The following is a 25,083-nucleotide window of genomic DNA, read 5'->3' on the forward strand; positions in this document are numbered from 1 at the left end:
ACGCACCCATTGAAAACCTATGGGAGCCCGCGTGTAACTTTCCTCACTGCACACGCGACCCGTGGACCTCCTGGTCACTAACTGAAGTTAGCTCCTTGTAGGCCCAGCGATTCTAGAGGCCCTAGGCCTTTTCCCTTTCCTATTCGTGGTACTTATACCACTATTTTAGTATATGGTTTGAGCGGCCACCAGGGCCCATCCATATAAAGTGCAACTTCTGTATATTATAACGTTGTCTTGTTTAACGATTTGTGCTCCTGTGCTCATAAAGAGTCTAGGGGATACTTTGAGAAATAAATACATATATATTTTGAATATATATCTGTGTGGTGTCCTTTCATTGGTATAAAGGGGGGTTACATTTGGTAAAACAGCCTGCTTAACACGCTTTAACGAGTTTAGCCTCAAAGACTGCTAGCCTACGCTACCACTAGGGCAGCTAGTCCGAAAAGGTTGACTTACAACCACACCATAAGGGTTGCTTGGCATGGTACAAGGTGGTCACTTTAACTCGTGAACATCATATACCAGGCCAACTTCTCACATGGCTACTGCTCTTTCTCCGCCACCGACATAACCCTCCGAGGGCCCGACAGATTACAGCCGTCAGAGGGTTGGCTGTGCGTCCGTCCAGCTGATTTAGAGTGGGCAAACTCATGGCCAGTTTTCACTGTTCGTTACCGCCAGGCCGGGCTTTAAGTGGGCCAGGTCTTGCCCAGTGGCGTAACGAAAGTTGAGGGGGCCCCCCTGCCACGTACACGGAGGGCCCCCCACTCCGGATCTAATCCGAGCTCTTGGGCTAGAGTATTGTGCTGTGGAGGCCCCCCTGCAGCTCGGGCCGCCCCGCACCCGCGGGGGCTGTGGGGACCTGTGTTACGCCCCTGGTCTTGCCGGTGGTCAGCACCAACAGTTCTTAAAAGCAGATGCCGAAACAGGTCCCAATCAAGCTCTTCATTTTTACCCTCCGGTTGGACGGGGGTGTGGGGGAGGGGACTTAATTCTGCAATAGTAGCACCTGTCTCTGCTTTTGATGTAACATCAAATTGACTCGTTTTTCAGTTTTATATAACGCAAACATGAGCAAATTACACAAGGACGTGTTCATTTTTTGAATCACACGTTGTTGAGCCGATGGCAGGCTCTAAAGTCGGTAGCTCTAGCCTTGGGTCACAACCTCGCTTACCATTTTTTTATATTGTATGCAACGGAGTCATAAGTGTTGCTAAGTTGTACGTGTAATGTTACTTGTTGTATTATATATCTGGTTTCAATGACTAAAGCAGCAAAATACCAGTCGGGCGGCACACTATGCTCACCACCGATTTTTAGGGTAAGTGTTTTTTTAGCCACTCCCTTAATTACATTGGCCACGCCACTATGGGAGACCCCCAGTTTTTTCAACCCACTTAAAGCCCTTCCACCAGGTAAAACCTGGTGGTAAGGGGCAGTGAAAACCTCAAAATGCCCCCTTGCCATTGGAGGAAACTCCCATGGCGGGGGGGCATTGATTTTTTTATTTTCCAAAACAAAATCCCACTATAAAAAAAAACATTTCAGTTTGCAATGCGGCGCCGGCACGTTGACTGAACCGCCCGTCAAACTTACAATGCATTGACAGGAACAGCCGTGACAGTTCGGATGTTCCTGCTAGTTCTAGAGATGTCCACTGGGCCGGCAGACATCTGGCAGGTGAGGACTCTGTCAGGGCGATGGAGCACTTTACTCCGTCACCCTGACAGAGTAAAACCCCATCCGCCAAAGTCTACATCAAGCACTAAGGGCCAGATGTATCAAAGGGTTTTGCCCATTCTGTGTCTATGGGGAAATGTGTTGATACATACGGCCCAAAGTCACTTAAGTCAACCATGGACACCTGAAAATGCTGCAACACAATGCTGATGTCAGATTATGTGCTACACAGATGTTAATAGCATTACGTCACAACATACCTTTTCTTACACAGCAAGTCCTAATTGGAATGGTACATGCATAGAAGGGACACACATGGAAAATACAGGAGTGAGAAGTGGGTAGCAGCTGTTATATGAAGAGGAGACTTCTTGTATTTTTCTGTTCTACTTAAAACAGCACTATAAATGGAGAGGTAGTGAGAGGTACCAATTACTTACAATTCTTACATTTGATATGGGAGTGCCAGTACCTTTCAGCAGGGCTGTAATACACTAGAAGAGTACTGGCACTTTTTAGAAGCAAACTATTAATGTAAGATTTCATGTATATTTTTTTTCCTCAGGTCTCTCACTGTACCAGTGTTGGTGTTCCCTCCCAGCAAGCCGGAGAAAGAAAAAAGGCGGCACAGCAGTCCGTGTACTTTTCATACACTATTTACAAATGGTAGCAGGGGTCTAATTGGTAGCACATCACTCTCTATGTACTGATACTTTTCATACACATTCGTGTTTATTTGAAATTTCTTCTTACAGTGCAGAACATATTCAACGCGTTTTGGCAAAGCCTTCGACTGGGCCATCAGTCAGGAGAGGGGGGCGCCACTACATTAATTGAAGAAAACAGCCATAGAGAATGGGTTCTCCGGGGCCCACCGTAGCTTGGAGAAAGGGGGTGCTCTGCACCTCTTTCCACTTATAAAATAATAAGGCTTAGGGGTATGGCTTTCCCCAGTGCCCACAAGGAGATGGGGAAGAGAGCAGCTAGCCACCTCCCCTTAATTAAAGCAAACGGCCTGGGTGATGGGGTCCCAGCAGCCCGTAAAAGCTCAGTGAGGAGAGCCGCACGCCCACCTTCCCTCAAAACAAAAGGGCCCTGGGAGATGGGTTCCCTTGGACCTTAAAGGCTCGGAGAGTGGGGTCTTGAACCCCCTTCCATATATTTATTAAGAAAAAACAGAAATACCAGCTCACATCGGCACCTGTGATGGGAGCTGGTGTGGCCGTCAGGGCCCTGGAACTTCCCCCATGCTCTCCGCCAAAAAGAAAGACCTGGGTGTCTTTGGTAGGTATCAGGGGACCCAAAATAAGTAATACAATTTAAAAAAAAAATATTCACGGCTCTTGGGAAGCAGGACCTCATAAGGGCATTTTTTAAATAGCATATTTTCATACTCGGTGGGCCCCTAGATGAGGCAGGGGCACCACCAAGCATTTGTATTAAATTAGGGGACTGGAGCAGCCCCCAGCATCATTAAAAAAAGTAAGTCTCCTGGGTCATTAAATCTATGACCCCTTGGAGAACTTACCATAATTGTTTTGAGCACTCTGAGCTGGACCTCTATGATGTTCAGCTGGAGTGTAAAGCCCTCTTGTTGTTTTATGATTGCATGTGTGTGCTAAAAAATGTTAAAAGAAAGACTCAGCAACATGTTGGTTTTATTTTTTTTTTAAAACAACATGTCTCTGAGTCTTCCTTTGAAAAATGTTCAGCCCACATAATTCTATCATAAAAACAATGCTAAAAAGCCCCCCAGACATGATGATTTTATTATTAGAACTTTATCAATGTTTATTATAAAAAATGTTTAGTATTAAACATTGCATTGTGTGAAATAATGAAATATACATTTGATTACAAATATTGGTGATTTTTAGAGAGAGAAGGTGGATTAGCTTTACATACATTGATAACCTCACTCCTTGATAAAGGCAATAGGCCCAATTTTTATATTTTGGTGTTGTGACTCTTTGACAAAGTCAGTAAGTCTGCCTAAGTGCGGCCAGGACCTGCGAGACCAACTGCACCTGCGCATGCCAGAAGGCCATGTGTGTGCTGTTGGCTGCTCGGGAAGGGTTGAATGCAGGGTATGGACTTTGACCATGTGCGGCAGGAGGTTGGCTGCCTGCAGGGGGTTGGACGAAGGGCCAACTTTACGCCACCCACGCGGCCTTTAGGCGTGCGAGGCGTGAGGTTAGCTCTGTGTATGGAAATAAAATATTATTTTACGTTTAAAAAAGCCTCCAGAAATTCACTGAAAGAAACGTAAATTAAAGTGATGTTATAGTTAGGAATTGTAATCATATCTTACTTTACATTAAAAGATTGAAATAACATTATAGATGGGAAAAAATTTCAGTGACAACGTAACTTTTAAAACTCAACAAAACACTCAAATTCCCCAGTTATAGTTATCTCAAGAAACTATAACTTTTGCCCTGAAATAACTATAAGTTGCACCCTTGGCATGCACTGCTAATTACTCCACATATTATATCACTCATGACATGTTCTATGGCCTCACTAATAACATCACTGCTACATTAGAAATTGCATGATGGCTGCCAAAAGTGTGCATGGCGGGGGCAGAAGTTAGAGTTACTTTTACTGGCAATAACTGTAACTAGTGAATTTCAGTGTTTTTTTGGATTTAAAATGTTACATTGTCTCTGAAATTTTCACCTAACTATAATGTTACGTTAACCTTTGTTTTTTTTCAGTGAATATATAAGGTTTTAACCCCTTCAGTGCCACGCCATTTCCCCGCCCTGTGCCGGGCGTTGCATTAGCGGGCGGGGTTCATGACGAGATAGTCTCGTCATGGGCACAGCGCAACCGCACTCCATGACGAGACCATCTCGTCATGGGCACTGAAGCGGTTAAAAAAAAAAAGTAAAGTAAGATATTATTACAATTCCAAACAATAACATCACTTTAACCTTTGTTTTTTTTTCAGTGTATGTGTGTGTGTGTGGTCACCGCAAAAAAAAATTGTTCAAATGATTTATGCTTAGGATTGCTTAGAAGACCTTAATGTATGTTTAAAAAGAACCTCTGAAATTCACAGTTATGGTTATGAATTGAAACTGAACAACTAGTGAAAGTAAAAAATTATGAACTATTGTTGGTCTGTGGCTTGGGACGCAACATGAGTGCATGTGTTTCATAGTTTGTGCAATTAGTACACAATCTGTGAATTTCAATGTGAGGTCTCAGTCATTGGGGCTCATCACATGCTCGCAAACTCTGGGCCTTCTTTACAAACTCCAGGAGACCAACAACATTATTTTTCCGTTATGAAGTCAGAGGGACCCCTAGGGGTTCCCCTACATAGGTCTAAGGGTTCAGTATATACACACCTTTTCCTGCTTATACATCCTTTTCATTTTTAGGTCTCGCCTGGCGTTAGCAGCGCGCATGCGTTGCTCACGTCATGCGAGGGCTTCTTGGAATCGATACGGTTTCCGAAGTGTGCTTTCAGCTCCGCCCGGTATTCTGGTTGGTTTGGGTCATAACATATGCTAAAGGGAGTGTGATGATTGTAAGTGAGGCTTTTAGGCTCCTCCTGGTTACCACCCTGTCCACTATTGGCCCCGCCCACAGGGACTGGATGGTTTACTGGCGGAGTTACACGGTCATCTTGAAAAGCCTGGAAGCACTCTTTCTTTTTCATTGTCATTGCGGTCACCTTCAATTGCACAAGCGCGGTCCACTTCAGCCGCGCTTGTTTATTTATTTATTAACTTAATTGCACAAGCACGGTCCGCTTCGACCGTGCTTGATTATTTATTTATTTACTAAATTGCACAAGCGCAGTCCGCTTTGGCCGCGCTTGTTTATGTATTAATTTAATTAGTTGCACAAGTGCGGTCCGCTTCTGCTGCGTTTGTTTATTTTCTTTTTTAATTCGTTGCACAAGCGTGGTCCGCCGCGCTTGTTTGTGCCTGCAAGAGTTCTGCAGCATGCTGCTGTAATTAAGAGATATACTCTTTAAATACATTGCTGTGTCTGGACTTCACACTGTAGGAGTTTCACCCCTCTTCACCTCCTAAACCCTGATTTTATTGCTGCGCTGCCCTAGCCATTGGAGAATTCCGACCCACAGAGTTATTCTTGGCATCCAATGAGCAGTGCGCTCCTAGTGGGTAACCTGAGCTCCTATGTTTAACAACTGCAGTGCTACGACTCCTCTCGAGTGGTACATAACGCTACTCAGAAGCCATAAACAAAAACGCAACGACTGTGAAGGAACAGAAAGGGTTAACTCCTTTTGGCTCCAGTCATTAACACTCAAACTAATTTAAAGAAAAACAGCCCTAGCAATCGGATTATACCTCCGTACACACAGGCCCCCCCTTCCTTGTACCAGGACGCAGGCCCTGGATCCGTATTGGCCCCAGCAGGAGAGCATGTGGACATTGAGTTGACGGGTGCGTGGGAACCAACGCTTTGGCAGAGGGACAGTGCAAGAAGTATTTATTTTCACCAGCAACCAGGCCCAACTTTGTTTAAATGAACATTAGCCCTCTCTTTGTTCGAGTATCACTATCATCATGCCTGCGGATCGGGACTCCAGAGGCCGGAGGGTAACACGGCCGAGGTCATGATGGCGGAAGATGCAAGTGGGGCAAGCAAACTGCAGCCCTCACCCCCACACACACACAACCGGAAGAAGCAGCAAATTGCCAAAGTGGAGAGACGTGAACTTTGAAAAATACACGCAAAGCGCTAGACCAATGGGGGCCAGTGGCGCAAAAGGAAGGGCCATTGCAGTAGGGCATTACAGGGCCAGTGCAGGCTCATACCTGGCATCACAGGAGGCAGCGGACACGGACATACCCCCGCTACCTTCTGTGACACACACCTGAAAGAAGCACTAGCAATATCGCAGTTACAGGAGGAGTAAACACTGAGCTCCACAGGGCGGTACTCTCCATGGTAGTGAGCTTGATGATGGGACCACCCCCCTCCCCCCCACAGGCGAAGGGGGCACGAAGGAAGCTCAATGACTTGACTTCATGACCAGTTTGGGACATGGTGACACCACTGCCGCACCAACCCCCTCCGCATCTTCTGCAGTTCAAACGTTAAACACTTTTGTTATGTAGTTAAGAGCAGCAAAACCATCCATTATATATTTTTCATCTGTAGCTGCACCCCACCATTCTGGCAGTTTAGCTCAAAAATTGTCAGTGGCACGCTCCGAGGAGAGAGGGCGGTGAACTTGTTCCACCTTCAGAGTCTCCACGTCTTTATCTATTTTGAAACCATCCTCTGGTGGGCAGGGAAAGCGTCCACCATGTTCGATATGGGACTGATTAGGACATCAGACCATTTGGTCCTCCTGCGTGCACCGTTAGGTGACTTGAACTCGATAGAAAAACCAACATTTCATATCATTTCATTCTTTACCTCCCAGCAAATATCAAACGTCATACCTGCGTGTGTTTCTTTTAAAAGAAGTATGTGCTGTGTATTTTTGTAATTTTTACAATGCCTAATTTTGTTTTAGAACATTATTATCCTGTATTGTAGTATTGGTGTGCCGCAGATAAGTTATTCTGACCAACAGCTTTGTGTCTTTTAATGCAAGATGCTCTTTGTGAAAAATATTCCATTGCACATTTCCGACCATTTTGGCATTGTGTGGAATCACTTGGGTTTGTCCAAAACTACTGAGGGGGTGGGGTGTGGAGGGGGGAGTACTATTTGCTTTATTCAATTCAGAGGTGGACTTCAGTCGAGATAGTGTTTGTTGTCTTTGGTTTTCTGTGAAAATATATACTGTTTTTGTATTCCAGTACAGCTGTTAGTGAATACCTTGAGTGAGTCAGTAACACCCCATTCTCTGGATTAGCGGAAGAGCTGGAGCATTGTGGCTAATTTGAAACCACTCTGTAGGTTGCAGCATCCGTGCAGCCCCTCCCCTCAGCAGTATTATTCCGGGCTGAGGAACGTGATTCAATTTATCTAACTGTCAAAATGAGTCCTGTAAATTGACTTTAAACATGATTATTCTTAATCATGCCACAGTGTTATGATTTTCAGTGCATCCATTCACTGACTGACTGACTCTCACTCTCTCTCTCACTGACTGACTAACTCTCTCACTGACTGACTGACTGACTCTCTCACTGACTGACTGACTGACTGACTCACTCTCTCACTGACTGACTGACTGACTAACTAACTAACTGACTCTCTCACTGACTTATACAGGTACCATTTCCCAACCTTAACCCTTTTGTTATTTATGCCCCCCCTCCCCATAACAAAAAAACCCCATAACAAGCAACCATTGGGCCAGGCAGATAGACGTTCCCAGCATTGAAAGGAGAAAAAAAAAACTCAAGACATTATTTATTGTTAATACTTTTTTAATATGGTCGTTCAGTTGTACATAATGCTTTTTTGGTCATATATAAGGTAACAAAAATGCTTCTGACACTTCTTTATTACAACTTTTCAGCATGCTGCAGACTTATGTACAGCACAGCTTAAAGACATAGGGGAAGTCAATATCTCTGGCTAAACACTTACAAGGTCCCAAAGGCAAGACCTATTGGCAATGCATTGCTTGTTGATCAGGCAGTGGTGTAGCTAGCCCTATGACCGCCCGTGGCGGTCCCTGCATTTGCCGCCCCACAGCGGATGCATTGAAGAGCGAGGGGAGAAGGGGGGTTTCTGTGTTGGCGAGATTCGGCAGCAATTGCCGCCCACGATGGCTGCAATATAGAGAGGGGGTACGATTGCTGCCCCCGAGACAGCAGGTAAGAACAGGAGGAGGCTGCATCCTCTTGAACTTGTTCATCCTGGGGTAGAATGCCCCCCCCCCCGGCTACGTCACTGTGTTCAGGCCTAGGGCACCGTGCCTCTAGTCCTGTAAATGCGGCAGCAAATGTTCTTTGCTCGGCCAGCCAGGCAGAGCCTTTGGGTCTCTAGACTCAGTTTTGAGTTTGCAGGCTCAAGAAGGATTCCTGGTGAAAAAGCTGCCTCGTCCAATGCAATTCCTTTAGTTTTTAAAATAGGTTATGGGAAATGCACAGCATGCAAATATGTGCACAGCACAAAGGAATTCAAGGATAAAAAAGGTCAAAGGTTCCTAATCAGTTAAATACTTGCAATTCAAAATTTGTGGTATGCATTCTGGAATGCAAATGTGATCTCAGATCTGTAGGAAGCATAGCATGCCTCCTACGCAAGAGAACACTAGAACATATTAGAGCTGTAAACAAGGACACAAATTATGCGATGGCTAAACATTACATGAAGAAACATTCAGATGAATGGTAGCCCAGGGAGCTTTTGAGGGAATTGATACAGCCCTAAAAAACAAAGGTGGAGTTGACCCCCATGTCATTTAAGAAAAATGGAACCCAGTTACAAAATCAGACTTCAGATCTGTGTGGCTAGTGGCCTGACGAACCATCACGATCTCCATTGCATACCCTATGAAAACTAGAAAACTTTTAAAAACACTTTGCAAAAAAAGAAATAATATTGTGATTGGTTCCAGTTACTTTCTAATTGAAATACAAATATGTGGCTAATGCAGCATAACAGTGCTGAGGTGACCCCAAATAAGTATGCAAAAATACAAGTAATAACCAGGGTGTTGGAAAACGAGGCAGTATCTGTGAGGCCTGCACAAATAACATGACTACATTTGTCCTTCACTGGGAACCAAACACCCAATTGTAGCGCCTGACTCACAGAGGGTAGTGTTGCAGAGCAGTCTGAGGCTTACTCAAGGGAGGTGGTGCGGGCTAGTAATCGCCATGTGCAGGTGCGTAGTAATAACACTCAATAATTGATTGTCCAGTCTGTACTTTGCTTTATAAAAGTAAGAGTAGATTTATTAAACACACACACTACTCAATACTATGCACCAATTTACAAATATATATAAGCTGTAGGAATTATTTTGTGACATTGCATAACATCTCCACCCCTCCAGTGGGGGGTGGGGTCTAGAACCACCACTCCCATGTATGCATATCATCTGTCCCCCAATGCAATTAGTTGAACATAACCTGGGGCGTGGTCCTTGCGCACTGGCACCATCCCAGTGGCGACCCACCCCATTACCTCACCAAGCATTAAAAATGGGTACCCCTGCCTTGGTGACACATAACCCTGACTGAGCATCTCCTACTGACCATAAAGTGTGCACCTCTACATCTTAAGGGCTAGCAGTCTGGGGTCTTCACCTAAGTGCAGCAGCAAGAATACATGTTTAAGCACACTTTAGAATGTCAGTACTCAGCACAGTTGTGGATCATTAGAATGCATTGCAATGAAAGCCCCTAAAGGCATCACAGATTAAATCACAGGATTACGCATATACAGCCAGACACCCTAGCAGGAATGTCTGGCAACATAACCCCACTTGGCTTATGAACATCAGTCCCCTAAAAGAAATAACCATTAGTAAATGCATTTCGGTGCAATTACACCTCTTCATCTCCAGGGGATGCCCTTCTCCAGACATCCCCCAACTCAGCCATTCACTCCATGATGCACTTTGCAACATACCCTCAGCTGTAGAACAAAAGTTCCAGTCCAGAGAGTGTTAACTGCTGCCTGAGCCCTTGAGGGATTGCTTCTTTTAAATCCCCAAGACACTTAGGGTGGGAATTTTCTTTTCGTGCTGGGGGGAGACTGCGCTTCTCCAGCAGCTCCCCCAGCACCTTTGCACAGATTTGGCGGTGACCCCGTTTGCCTGGGGCCACCACAAGCACCAAAACTATGTTTTCCCCATGCCTTGCAAGGCATTATGGGGCGCTTCAGCTCCTTTCCATGCATATTTAATGAGCGGCTCTCCCGCTGTGCCGAGGAGAGCCGCGCTGGTGGTACTGGCGGTCCTCCGCATCTTCTGCCGGCCACGGTGGGGGGCCCGGTCCCACCCGGACCCCCGGTGAGGGTAACGACTCAGGGAGCCCACCCCCGGCTGTTCGTCGTCTTTTCTGGGACCTGGTCCCACCCGGACAACGCGATGTCCCCACTCTTCTTCTGGGGTCCCGGTCCTACCCGGGACCCCCACATTCTTTCTTTATGGAGGGCAGCCCAGGGAGCTCACCCCCGGCTGCCCCCTGGCAGCTCCCCGCGCGGCCAGCATCCCCGTGTGCTGCCGCGGGTGCCGGCTTGGATCTTCTGGTCTGCCCGCTCCCGCTTCATCCTCCGGTTCGGCTGGACCGTGGGGAAGTGCGGCAGCACTCCCCCGGCCTCCTCCTATTCTTCGGGGATGGAGTCCCGAGCCCCCGGACATCTTCGGGGGTGCGACAGCACCCCCCCCTTCATCCCGGTCTCTTCGGGGCCCGGGGACGGGGTCCCGGGTCTCCTCCTCTTCCTCGCGGGGGGCGCGCCGGCGCTCCCCGTCTTTGGATATTTTGGCAGACACCAGGGTGGGCTCCTGGCACCCCACTTGGAGGATCTTCACAGGCTTCACGGCTTGGCTTCAGGGCCCGGGGATGGGGTCCCGGGCCCCCTCCAGACCATTTTGCAGGGGGGTGGTCCCCACCCTGGCCGCCCTGCAGGGCACTTTTACGGGGAGCGTGACAGCGCTCCCTGGTTTCCTGTCTTCTGGGGGCAGCCCCCGGGGACCTGACCCTCCCCCGGGGCATCTCTGAAACCAACGGCGCAGCCCCGCGCACTTCGTTGTCGGTCTTCTAAGGGGTCAAAGGTCGCCTACCTTCCGGGGGCCATATCTCTGCCCCTGGGGGTCTGATCTGCCCCATGTTCACGTCTTCTTGCTCCTGTTGGCGCCACCCAGCAACTGGGAACCCTCTCCTTCACCCTCTGGGTTTCCAAGAGGGTGCATTCTGCAGGGAGCGGTCTTCACTGGCTCCCTGCACCAGCCTTTCACCTGGCTCTCCTCCTTGGCCTCTCTTCTCCCTGCGCAGAGGCCCCTGCTTCTGTGCACCGGTCCTGGGCTCTTCTTCTGGCGCTGTTAGGGCCCTGGGGGGAAGTCAGGGGGTTCGTCCTTCCAACTGCCCATTGCCAGGCTCCAGCACCTTCCGCCTTAGCAGACCACACCCCAGAGAGAGCTTCTCTTCCTGTGCAAGCACTTTTTAAAAGTTGAGTAGGGGGCTGGCAGGAAGTGTCTGTTTTTCCTATCAAACAGCGACACATCACTTCCCTGCCCCTGCTCCCTCCTTCTTGTCCAGCCTCTGGGTTTGTTCAAAATGGCGTCATCCAGGGTCTCTGGCCACATGGTCCCTGAACCAAAACCCAATCCCCCCTTGCTGCCTTTTCTCCTTGGTGCAGCCTGGTGCCTGGCACCCAGTGATAGCTGCTGATGGATGAGCCTGTAGCTCCACCCATCTTCTCTTCGTGGAGAGGAGGCCTTAGCTTGTGGAAGAAAGGTTATCAATCCATCCAGCTGAGGTCAGCCCTCAGCCTGGCCCTGGTTATGACTGACTCAGAGAAATGTGACATTTCTGGATGACCCAAAAGCAGTTCAAATATGACTTTGGACTCTGTAGAATACCCCTTTTCACATCCGCTACAGTGGAATTTAAAGCGTGTCTGGAATATGTAGGCCTTATGAAAGGTAATCTAGCACATGGGCTCCACATCCCCATAGGGGAATAATGAAGTGAAACACAGTAAAACACACTGACTTTCCCTGGCAAGTTCCTTCCCAGTGTATAAAGCCTATTCCATGTCACCACCCAATTCTGCACAAGTCCTGCCACACCCTTCATCTTGTAGCTGCTCCCAGACTGCACACGCTAGGAATCTCGCCTGCGCAGCCCCTACACGGGTGCACACGCATGTACACATGTCTGCATGTAACCAGCCCAGTGTCCCTTACTCCAGCTGCTGCGCAGTGGCCTGGTCAAGCCAGGGGGACACCAGTAAAATTCCCATGCAGTCTCTTACATCTTGAGTTCACTTTGGGTGCGTCCCAATTTATGAGGCTCCCCCACAGTAAATGCTCAACAATTAGGTGCTCAAAACAAAAAAATCGGGGCGGCCCATAGTGTCAGAACCACCTTCTAACACAGGGACACTGGAATTATGAGGTTTTGCGGCAGCAGCATTTTTTGCACGAATATGGATTTGCTGCATAGTCCTCCATCTGCTGCATAATCTGCAGAATTGTACAAAAATGTATTTGTAGCTCCAATAGATCAGAGGTACTAAAATTGCTGTAACTCCTGTTGCTGCACAGTGGAAGCCCCTGTGCACAGTTTGACTGATTACTTTTCAGTTGCTTATTTCTGTGTTTGGGTGTTAAACTGGCACTAATTACATGAAGCAAAAGTAGTAAGTACTTGCACTGCTTCTATTTTTTGCGTGATTTGATTAAAGTTTCTTGTGCCTCCTGGGTGTCATTCTCCGAACAGAATGATATTTTATGAAACAAGGTTGCACCCCCACACCCTGTGGGGTGTGTCCCCAGGGCTACAAATAGCCTCCTGCTGGAGGTTGTTTTTCTCCAAATTGTATAAGTAATCCTTTTGTTGAATAAATGTTCAACAAAATGTTTCAATTCATGCGTTTTTATTTTAATCCTTGTAAAAATCACTGTAGTTTATTCTCACTGCAGTTCATTCTTAAACATTACATTTTCAGTTCCCAATGCATTTCGGCCTATATGTGGCCTTCATCTGGGGATAATCTGTAACAACAATTAAATACCATTCACCATACATGAAGTTTTCAAAACATAGCATCTGTAAACATATACTCTTTAAACAACTCATTGTTTCTGGTTGAAACTTTATCTACATTTACACCTCTATGAACAATTGGTTCAATTGATTAAGTGATGCATGTATTATTGTCGAATGGCTTCTGGTGGTATATCACGTTCTATGTGCAAGGATGATTAATGTGGCAATTGTTTTCGGCTCGGGATTGATGAATTCTTAATTACACTGTAGATATTGTACGTGGTGGTACGTGTGGTGTGTCCCCTAAACAATCTATTAGTGTGTGGTGGTTAGTTGCCTCGGTACCTCGACTGTCTACGCGTTTTAGGTGTTGATTAACCATAAGTTCTATTGAAGCTTCTAGCGGTGCTGGCGTTAATGTGTTCGACCCAAGAATTCCTATGTGGTCGCCAATGTTCAATAAAAAAGATTAACAAGCGATCTCTCATATGGCTACAAGTGGTGTCTACACATTATGGATTCTATTTGAAGCTTCTAGCAATACTTGCATTAAGATATTTAGCCCCAAAATTCTTACGTAGTCGTGAATGCTCGATAAACAAGATTGACGGACGACCTCTTGTAAAAAAGTGGTCCTACGAGTTATGAATGTGAGTTAACTATGAAGCTTCTAGCAATGCTTGCCTGTAAATGTTTAACCCAAGAATTCTTACGTAGTCGTAGTGTTCAATAAAAACAAAAACGACCTCTTGTATAGCTAAATGCGGTCCAATCGGTAAACTGGGAAAGTTCTTGCCCTTTTTATACGCCTAGCGTTAGTATTAGACTATACTGCACTTAGCATGCTTAGCTTAACTGACGCGCTATTGCGATCTATGTCCGTTTCGTTTTGGTTTCAACACTTACTTCAAAGGTTTGGCTCAAGCGATTCGATGCTTTATGGACTGCCGGCGTTATGGTGGTTCATCTAGCTGACTTCCGTATTATGTGCTCAAGTCCGATCACGTGATTGTTAACGACATGAAAAACAGACTGTTGTCGAGTGGCTTGCTTTTACGTTATGGCGTTTGGATGTTGAAGTAATTATTAATATTGCTTTTGGTGTCTATTAGTATGCTCCAAATGTTTAATACCTCCTAAGAAAATTAACGGGTTCAAAATGTCACAATATTAGTCAGTTAAAATTTTGCATACTTGAGGTAGTGGTGCAACAAGAAGAAAGGGACAATCATAAACATTTGTTACAGTGTAAAAATCAATGGATCCGATTCTTAAATTCCATGCGACCCCACGGACTGAACGACAGAATGGAATATCAAGGTTATTTATGAATGCCATTTATGCTCATGACATCGCTGATGAGGTCCCCTATAAATATGGAAAATGAAGCATGCATATATCTTAAGGGCATTACCAAACGTGTTTTCCTAGAGAACGTTTACTTGCATTTATTTACATTTGTGGTTATCATGATATTCAGAAACGTTTTGTTATTGAATAGGAAGGTAACTGAATATTAGCAGTCCTTCTTCTATGTTGTCAGCATTTACGTGACTGGATTTCAGTTTCAAGTAAACACATTTTGAACCCGTTAATTTTCTCAGGAGGTATTAAACATTTGGAGCATACTAATAAACACCATAAGCAATTTTAATAATTACTTCAACATCCAAACGCCATAACGTAAAAGCAAGCCACTCGACAACAGTCTGTTTTCCATGTCGTTAACAATCACGTGATCGGACTTGAGCACATAATACGGAAGTCAGCTAGATAAACCACCATAACGCCGGCAGTCCATAAAGCATCGAATCGCTTGAGCCAAACCTTTGAAGTAAGTGTTGAAACCAAAACGAAACGGACATAGATCGCAATAGCGCGTCAGTTAAGCAAAGCATGCTAAGCGCAGTATAGTCTAATACTAACGCTAGGCGTTTAAAAAGGGCAAGAACTTTCCCAGTTTACCTATTGGACGGCATTTAGCTATACAAGAGGTCATTTTTGTTTTTATTGAACACTACGACTACGTAAGAATTCTTGGGTTAAACATTTACACGCAAGCATTGCTAGAAGCTTCATAGTTAACTCACATTCATAACTCGTAGGACCACTTTTTTACAAGAGGTCGTCCGTCAATCTTGTTTATCGAGCATTCACGACTACGTAAGAATTTTGGGGCTAAATATCTTAATGCAAGTATTGCTAGAAGCTTCAAATAGAATCCATAATATGTAGACACCACTTGTAGCCATATAAGAGATCGCTTGTTAATCTTTTTTATCGAACATTGACGACCACATAGGAATTCTTGGGTCGAACACGTTAACGCCAGCACCGCTAGAAGCTTCAATAGAACTTATGGTTAATCAACACCTAAAACGCGTAGACAGTCGAGGTACCGAGGCAACTAACCACCACACACTAATAGATTGTTTAGGGGACACACCACACGTACACCACGTACAATATCTACAGTGTAATTAAGAATCCATCAATCCCGAGCCGAAAACAATTGCCACATTAACCATCCTTGCACATAGAACGTGATATACCACCAGAAGTCATTCGACAATAGTACATACATCACTTAATCAATTAAACCAATCGTTCATAGAGGTGTAAACGTAGATAAAGTTTCAACCAGAAACAATGAGTTGTTTAAAGAGTATATGTTTACAGATGCTATGTTTTGCAAACTTCATGTATGGTGAATGGTATTTAATTGTTGTTACAGATTATCCCCAGATGAAGGCCACATATAGGCCGAAATGCATTGGGAATTGCAAATGTCATGTTTAAGAATGAACTGCAGAGAGAATAAACTACAGTGATTTTTACAAGGATTAAAATAAAAACGCATCAATTGAAACATTTGGTTGAACATTTATTCAACAAAAGGATTACTTAAACAATTTGGAGTTAAAACAACCTCCAGCAGGAGGCTATTTGTAGCCCTGGGGACACACCCCACAGACTAATTACGTGAAGCCTTTGCCCAGACAATGTTAATCTGTGCCAACTTGACAAAATGAGGAAGTAATACTATCACAAAATGTGCTGGCATTAAGCAGCAGAATTTGCCTTTTCTTGATGCATAATTCCTACTGTGAAGTCACACCAAATAAAAATTAAAACGATCACAAGATTTTTTTATCATTAAAAATACAAAAGATGATCTACTAATATGTGGTAAATAAACCAATGAACTACTATGTTTGCATTATTATGTGCTTTTAAGGAGTACATCTACCAGAATGCAACTTTTGTTGGCAAGATGGAACAGGAAATATAATTGCAATGAAAGAAAGACTGTTTTAAAAAAAAAACTTTTTATTTGTTTTCCACTAACATTGCATCGGTACATATTACACATCTTAACCATATTCCCGTTGTTCACCCCTGGTTCTGATAGCTTTACATCTACATTTGAGGTGAGCAAGTAGTGTTGAAGTTCACTGTCCCTGTTAAAAGCCAGCCAAGTGCAAGAGAGATTGCCAAAGAAAAGGTTACACAGCATGACATAATGAATGACATAGATCAGGCGTCAGAACATCTGCTAATTGGAAGGAGGAGGAGACACCACCTCTGCTGTCAACTGGGCCATCAAAATTTGCCATTCTCTCCGCATCTCTTGTAAGGATCGGCTCGCGAAGTGGTTCGCGAAGCGCCTGCACTGCCTACAATCCCCAGAGGGCATTGGGAGAGAAGGCGGAGTCACGCCTACATAGGGAAATGACGTGCGCAGACGTATGCACGTAATTCTGGAAAACTTCCTGTTCGTCGTCTGAATCCCGGAGGAAGAGAACCGGAGACCGTCGATTGCAGAGCAAAGAGTTTCGTCGCCTTTTGCATGGGTGTCGGAAGGCTCTGTCCGGACTGCCCACGTTTCTGAGCGCAGGAGCTCGCCGGTACCCACGGAGGATCGTGTGGTCCGTGAGTAACTGTTGGTCTCAGTACTGCTATTTGAGAGCCGGCCGGGGACTGCTTCCCGGTACCTCCTGACTCTGGGAATAGTGAGGCGGCGCCTCTCAGGCTAACGTGCTGTTAGCGCGAGACTCCTTAGTTGGAGTCAAACCCTGGGCCCATACTTATGTTTCTTACTTGGATATTCTTTGCCTTTTTACTCAGCTGACACCCTGTAACTTCCTTATGGGCGGAGTGACCCTTGGGTGTACCTTGTCCTCCTAGTGCCAACAAGCTATCTGGAACCGATAGCAAACAGGAGGAAATACCTTTTTTCAGTACTTGCTTTGAACTATCACTTGGGCTACACTTCCAGGGAGAAGTGACAGTACTGGTCCATTATTTAACCTCGGAAATACAGAGGCGGAATCCTGTCGCCACACCGGGTTTTCACAGCGCTAGTTCCTGCAATAGGTGTGCAGGAGACTGAAGGTTCTGATTGCTTTGAACCGTTTTAGGCACAGGGGGGTTCTTCGCAGGTGTGTACCTGGGGGAACGGTATGCTGTCTTTTCTGATAGTGGATGATTTGTCATGTGGTAATGCTGGTGTGTTCTTCTTGTCTCTCATGACAGGTATGAAGTAATACCTGGGTTTAGAGGAGGACCGCAAGAATGTGCTGTCACACAGTAGCAGGTATAGGAGAAGGTCTTGGGAGAATTTACAGAGTGTAGCGTTGCATGCTTCTGTTTACCTTGACGGTGTACTTTTGTATTACAGGTTCTCCTCCCCGCTGTTCCCTTCCTACCCTTCCCTCACTTGATCGTTCCAGCACTCCGTACAGTTATTGTGGGAGTTTGGGGAGATCAAGGGGTGGAAATCTTGTTACGTCGCTCGAACCCTGAGGAGCACCCAATCTGGAACAGGAGCGTAACAGAATTGCTCGCCTACGAAATATAGCTCCTCCCGGTTCGGGCGCAGTAACCAGACCGACATGGAGGAGGTCCTCCAGGCGCTAGCAGCAGTCCAACCGGAATTAGCGGCTTCTAGGGCTGAGACCGCTGCCTTAAGAGAGAAAGTAGAAAGGATAACAAGAAACTCCTTTGATGTGGCCTCCGGTAACCCCCAGATACATATCACCTTCCCTCCGCCCATCCCCCTGGCCAGCCCGGAAAGGTACGCAGGAGACCCACAGAAGATTCAGGTGTTCCTCACACAGGTCATGATGCATTTCTCCTGTAAGCCTTCTTCATTTCCGAGCAACCATTCTCGAGTGGCGTTCGCAATCTCATATCTAGTAGGCGACGCAGCGAATTGGGCAGTGCCTTTGGTAAGGAACAACGACCCCGTCCTGTCAGATTGGGATGAGTTCCGAGCCGCGTTAGAAGGCGTCTTTGATAGGAGAACCACGACATTTAGCGCAGATAGAGAGCTCCTTGAATTAAGACAAGGCAGAAACGACTTGGTGACATATTTGACCTCGTTCAATAGGTTGGTGGCGGAAGCTGCATGGCACGAAGAAAAGAGAATGTCTCTTTTTTACCAAGGCCTGTGCGACGAGTTGAAAGATGTCATCGCCCGGATAGACCCCCAGCCCCGTTCTTGCACAGAACTGGTCAGCCTCTCCTTGCGTTTAGATGGACGCATAGCGGATAGAGGATGGGATAGGCGCAAGGGTGAAGGAGCGGGGTTCAGGCAGGAGCGAGGTCCAAAAAAGGAAGGGGAAGGACACGAAACCGCCACGAAGCCTATGGAAGTGGGAGCTATCCGCGCATCCCTGTCACGCAGCGAGAGAGAGAGAGCAGACGCTCCCAAGGTCTCTGTATGAATTGTGGCAAAAGGGGACACTACGTCCGAGAGTGTCCTGTAAGGCCCAAGACAACGGGAAACACGTACAAACCCCGGAAGTTCCTGGCTTCCACCGGGAGGCCCAATAGCATGGGTGTTTCCGCAGCCCCCATGGTACCGACAGCGGACAAGGAATGGAGAACCCCTTCCTTGGCCGCTACTCACCAGACAGACCCCGAGTCGCACATGGTGCTGTCAACATGTCTAGAAGTCGATCATCAAGCGTCTCAGGTGATAGCTATGCTTGATACTGGGGCCAAAGGGAACTTTATTGACCGCGGGTTGGTCAATCCCCTGCACTTAGAGTGTACCACGAGAGATACCCGAGGAGGTATTAGCCGTGGACGGAAAGCCCCTGAACCGGGATTACTCCTAGAACAGACAGAGGCAGTGCAGCTAACCATTAGATCAGGGGGGAGAAGACACGTGGAAACCTTAGCCCTGAATATCATCGAGGCACCTCAGTATGAGGTGATTCTGGGTATGCCGTGGTTCAGACGGCATAACCCTACCATCGATTGGAGGGAGAAGACCATCCAGTTCCTGTCAGGGGAGTGTCAGGAACACCTAATGCCAGAGCCCGAGTCGTGTGCAGCGATGTTGGCTCACCCATTCTTGCTGGCAACAGCGGCCGAAAAGGAAGTGACGCTCCCGCAGGAATATGCCCAGTTCGCCGACGTCTTTAGCAAGGCAAGGGCGCAGCATCTCCCACCACACAGGTCGTACGACTGTCAGATAGACTTAGTGGAGGGAGCAAGCATACCTGCGCTCTCGGAACCTGAGACAACATATTTGAGAGAGTACCTTGATCACTTCTTGGACCTGGGGTTAATTAGGCCATCCCGTTCCCCGGCAGCCTCCACTCTTTTTTTTTATAGCTAAAGCGAATGGGGAACTGAGGGCTTGCTGTGACTACCGCGTACTGAATAAAAACACGGTATGCCCCTTGATCGTCCTCATTGACCACCCGAGGGTGGAGTAGGTACTGTGTGGTCCCCCGGCTGTAGTTAGACGCCCCCTTTTTCGATGGTTTCCGCCTTGCTTTTTGGTGTTATTTTCTTTTTCTTTTTGTTTGTATTTTTAAAAATTATGTATCCTGATAACCTCTGAGGTGCACTCAGTATTTTGTTAATTCGGCTGAGCCCCAGGGGGCCTATTGCTTCCTTGATGTTGTTGAACATGTATATATTAGCGGCCGGCCCTGGTGGTTGTAGGCCCATGTTTGTATTGATTTTTATGTGCAATAAAGGTTTTCGCAAAAAAAAACAAAAAAAAAACACGGTATGTAACAGGTATCCTCACCCTCTCATACCTGTCTTGTTAGATCAAGTGCGAGAAGCAGAGATATACACCAGGTTAGACCTTCGAGGCGCATATCACCTTATACGGGTTAGAAGTGGGGACGAATGGAAAACAGCGTTTAAAACACGCTATGGTCTTTATGAGTATACTGTGATGCCGTTCGGGCTCTGCAATGCCCCTGCGGCTTTTCAGTTTTTTTTTAATGACGTCCTAAAAGAATACATAGACCACACAGTGGTGGTGTACATAGATGACATTTTGATATACTCCGTTTCGGAGACACAACACCCAGAACACGTTCAACAGGTACTACGCTCCCTTAGAGGCCATCATTTGTATTGCAAGTTGGACAAATGTGAATTCAGTGTGTGCGAGGTGGAGTTTCTGGGGGTCATACTCCGTCCGGAAGGTCTAGGAATGGCTGAACGAAAGATACTGGCTGTGAGAGAGTGGGCGGTTCCCCGTAGCGTTCGTGAGGTACAATGCTTTCTAGGGTTCGCCAACTATTATCGTAGATTCATTCAGGGGTTCTCACAAAAGGCGATTCCCATCACTAGATTGCTTAGGAACGGAGTGCCATTCTCCTGGACCCAGGAAGCCGAGACGGCATTTGAGTATCTAAAACAGACTTTCACTACCGCGCCAGTGCTGAGACATCCACAGATGGACACCCCTTTTGTTGTAGAAGCCGACGCTTCAGACGAGGCGGTGGGAGCCATTCTCTCACAAAGGGATAAACACACGGGTCAGCTGCACCCGGTAGCCTTCCTTTCCAAGAAACTGAACCAGGCAGAAAGAAACTATAACATCGCAGAAAAGGAGTTGTTGTCGATCAAGAATGCCTTCCAGGAATGGCGTCCGTACCTATGGGGGGCCAGGTATCCAATTACCGTGTACTCCGATCACCGGAACTTGCAGTACCTCAAAACCGCTAGACATCTTTCCCAACGGCAAATGAGATGGATGCTTTTCTTCGAAGAATATGAGTTCATTATCACCTATCGGCCCGGGTCCGACAACCGCAAAGCGGATTCCATGTCTCGGCTGGCATCACCGTTGGAGAAGGCCACCGCCCCAGAAAATGCCATCATAGCTCCTTCTAAAGTGATATGTGCGCTCAAGGCTGAACAGTACCTGGACAACATACGTAACAACCGAAGCACGGCTCGATGGGGTATGTGGGCTACCGCCGCACCAGAGAGAGACATCAGACAGGGCCTGCCTTTTCACCTAAACAAGCTGTTTCTTCCTACGGCGGAGCTGAGGAAGAAGGCGTTTGCGTGGTGTCATGACTCCCCAATAGCTGGCCATCCTGGTATAAAAAAGACAATTGTTTTGGTACAGCGGTATTTCTGGTGGGACACTTTGGTACCGGATGTTAAGAGATGGGTGTTGGAATGCGACCGTTGTGCCAGAGGCAAATCGGACATATCCAAAAGAAAAGGAAAGCTCATTCCCATGCCCACACCTAGGTTGCCTTGGCAACACATAAGCCTGGACTTCGTTACAGGGCTTCCGGTGGATCGGGGTACTCTGCAATCCTCGTGGTAGTGGACAGCCTCACCAAGATGGGTCATTTCGTTCCTTGCAAGAAACTGCCTACGGCTGGACAAACCGCTCTGTTAGTGCTCCAGAACATTGTGCGGCTTCATGGCACTCCCGAGGTCATAGTGTCGGACAGGGGCCCCCAGTTCATAGCAAGCTTTTGGAGGAAGTGGTGCCAGGCCCTGCAGGTGGAGGCCGCGGTGTCCACCAGCTTCCACCCTCAAACGGATAGCCAGACAGAAAGGCTAAATCAGACTCTCAAGAAATATTTGAGTTGTTATGCCATAGAGGCCCAAGAATCATGGGTTTCTTTGCTGTAGAGGGCCGAGCTGGCGTATAATAACGCCCCCCACAGTTCCACGGGGGTGTCACCGTTCGCCGCCAACTATGGTTACAACGCTAGGATATTACCTATCGATATACCTAAAGACATAGCAGATCAGCCGAGTGTCAACGTCCACATCAAGACCCTCACCCCTCACTGAAGGACATCGGACAGTGAGAAATCAGTTGCTGAAAGCAAAACTAGAGTATAAAGGGTGGGAAGACCGGCGCCGGATAGTGGGCCCCCTGTATGAAGAAGGGGATCTAGTGTGGTTATCCACAAAAAACATAAAATTCAAGCTACGCAGTGTGTTTCATCCACGGTTCATCGGCCCCTATCCGGTGTTAAAGAGAATAAACCCAGTGGCCTACAAGCTGCGTTTACCGGGATCGCTAAGGATCCACCCGGTCTTTTACTGCAGCCTCTTGACGCCTGCAAGAGGGGCCAGAAGAGGGAGGCCGCCCCCAGTGGTTGTGGACGGGGGGCTGGAATACGAGGTCCAGCTCATCCGAGATTCGAGGTACAGGTGAGGAAAGCTCTGGTACCTGGTGTCGTGGAAGGGGTACACTTCTGAGGATGATTCCTGGGAACCCTGCAGCAATGTACATGCCCCTGCGGCGGTTCGCTCCTTCCACTTCCGGCATCCGGACAAGCCCGGCTCTGGGAGGCGCTGGGCGGGGGGGGATCTACTGTAAGGATCGGCTCGCGAAGCGGTTCGCGAAGCGCCTGCACTGCCTAAAATCCCCAGAGGGCATTGGGAGAGAAGGCGGAGTCACGCCTACATAGGGAAATGACGCGCGCAGACGTATGCGCGTAATTCTGGAAAACTTCCTGTTCATCGTTTGAGTCCCGGAGGAAGAGAACCGGAGACTGTTGATTGCAGAGCAAAGAGCTTCGTCGCCTGTTGCATGGGGGTCGGAAGGCTCCGTCCGGACTGCCCACATTTCTGAGCGCAGGAGCTCGCCGGTACCCACGGAGGATCGCATGGTCCGTGAGTAACTGTTGGTCTCAGCGCTGCTATTTGAGAGCCAGCCGGGGTCTGCTTCCCGGTACCTCCTGACTCTGGGAATAGCGAGGCGGCGCCTCTCAGGCTAACAAGCTGTTAGCGCGAGACTCCTTAGTTGGAGTCAAACCCTGGGCCCATACTTATGTTTCTTACTTGGATATTCTTTGTCTTTTTACTCAGCTGACACCCTGTAACTTCCTTATGGGCGGAGTGACCCTTGGGTGTACCTTGTCCTCCTAGTGCCAACAAGCTATCTGGAACCGATAGCAAACAGGAGGAAATACCTTTTTTCAGTACTTGCTTTGAACTATCGCTTGGGCTACACTTCCAGGGAGAAGTGACAGTACAGTAGGTTCATTATTTAACCTCGGAACTACAGAGGCGGAATCCTGTCGCCACACCGGGGTTTTCACAGCGCTAATTTCTGCAATAGGTGTGCAGGAGACTGAAGGTTCTGATTGCTTCGACCCGTTTTAGGCACAGGGGGGTCCTTCGCAGGTGTGTACCTGGGGGACCGGTGTGCTGTCTTTTCTGATAGTGAATGATTTGTCATGTGGTAATGCTGGTGTGTTCTTCTTGTCTCTCATGACAGGTATGAAGTAATACCTGGGTTTAGAGGAGGACCGCAAGAATGTGCTGTCACACAGTAGCAGGTATAGGAGAAGGTCTAGCGAGAATTTACAGAGTGTAGTGTTGCATGCTTCTGTTTACCTTAACGGTGTACTTTTGTATTACAGGTTCTCCTCCCCGCTGTTCCCTTCCTACCCTTCCCTCACTTGATCGTTCCAACACTCCGTACAGTTATTGTGGAAGTTTGGGGAGATCAAGGGGTGGAAATCTTGTTACGTTGCTCGAACCCTGAGGAGCACCCATTCTGGAACAGGAGCGTAACATCTCTCCCGTAGGGGAAATGCAGATGCCTCCTCTGTATTTGTTCCACTTCCCCCATTTATGGTTCCTCTTCCTAGGACAGCCCCGTCCCTTGAACACCGTCTTTTCAGCAATCATAGCTGTGTCCATGTCTTTTGCCCACTCACCCACAAGCGGGACCGCGTCCACACCCCATTTCTGTGCTATGTTGCGCTTCGCGATTATAAAGCCCATCGAGGCACAACTCTGTTCTGCCTGGGAAAGGTCAGTCGCTCCCCAAATATTAAGAAGACAGAGCTAGGGAGACAACCATAGGAGGTTGTCACACGTCCTATCAAGTTGGCAGGTGATCTCCTCCCAATAATGCTGGATTTGCGAACAGTCCCATATTATGTGTACGAAGGTACCCACTTGATTACAATGACAGAGCGGGTCAGGGCGTCTACCAAGTCTAAATAGGAGCTTAGCGTCAAAGTAGACCCGATAGAGCAGTTTCAGCTGAATGAGCCGTAGGCGCAGAAAGACTGTTTGAGTGCATTGAATAAGACGGTATGTGGTCGTATCACTTTGGCATTTTATTCCCTATTTGCTGCCAATAAAGGAATATAGAAAGCTTAAGGACCACTTTTTTGAGTGCTGCACCTTCTCTTTTTCTAATCCAGATATTATGTGGTTTTGGATTAACCTTGAGCGAGCATGCCCACACTTTAGTCCATTTTGTTATATATACATATTACACTCACAGCAATAGTACAAATGTAGAGTTATAGTTAGGACAGACTTTCTATAGTAAAGGCATTTTTTGTTTTCTTAATAAATTTAGCAAGTTTGGTGAATCTTTGCGAACATTTCTTAGAAAAAAGTTCATCCACTTATGCTCTTTTCTGGAGAGTTGCATTGATGCATCAGGCTAGGGGCAAGGGGATCCTTGAAAGTTTGATTTTCACTTTTTAAGTCCCTCAGGAAAGTTTACTCT

The sequence above is a fragment of the Triturus cristatus genome, chromosome 4_2, assembly GCF_964204655.1.
Source record: "Triturus cristatus chromosome 4_2, aTriCri1.1, whole genome shotgun sequence".
NCBI lineage: Eukaryota > Metazoa > Chordata > Amphibia > Caudata > Salamandridae > Triturus > Triturus cristatus.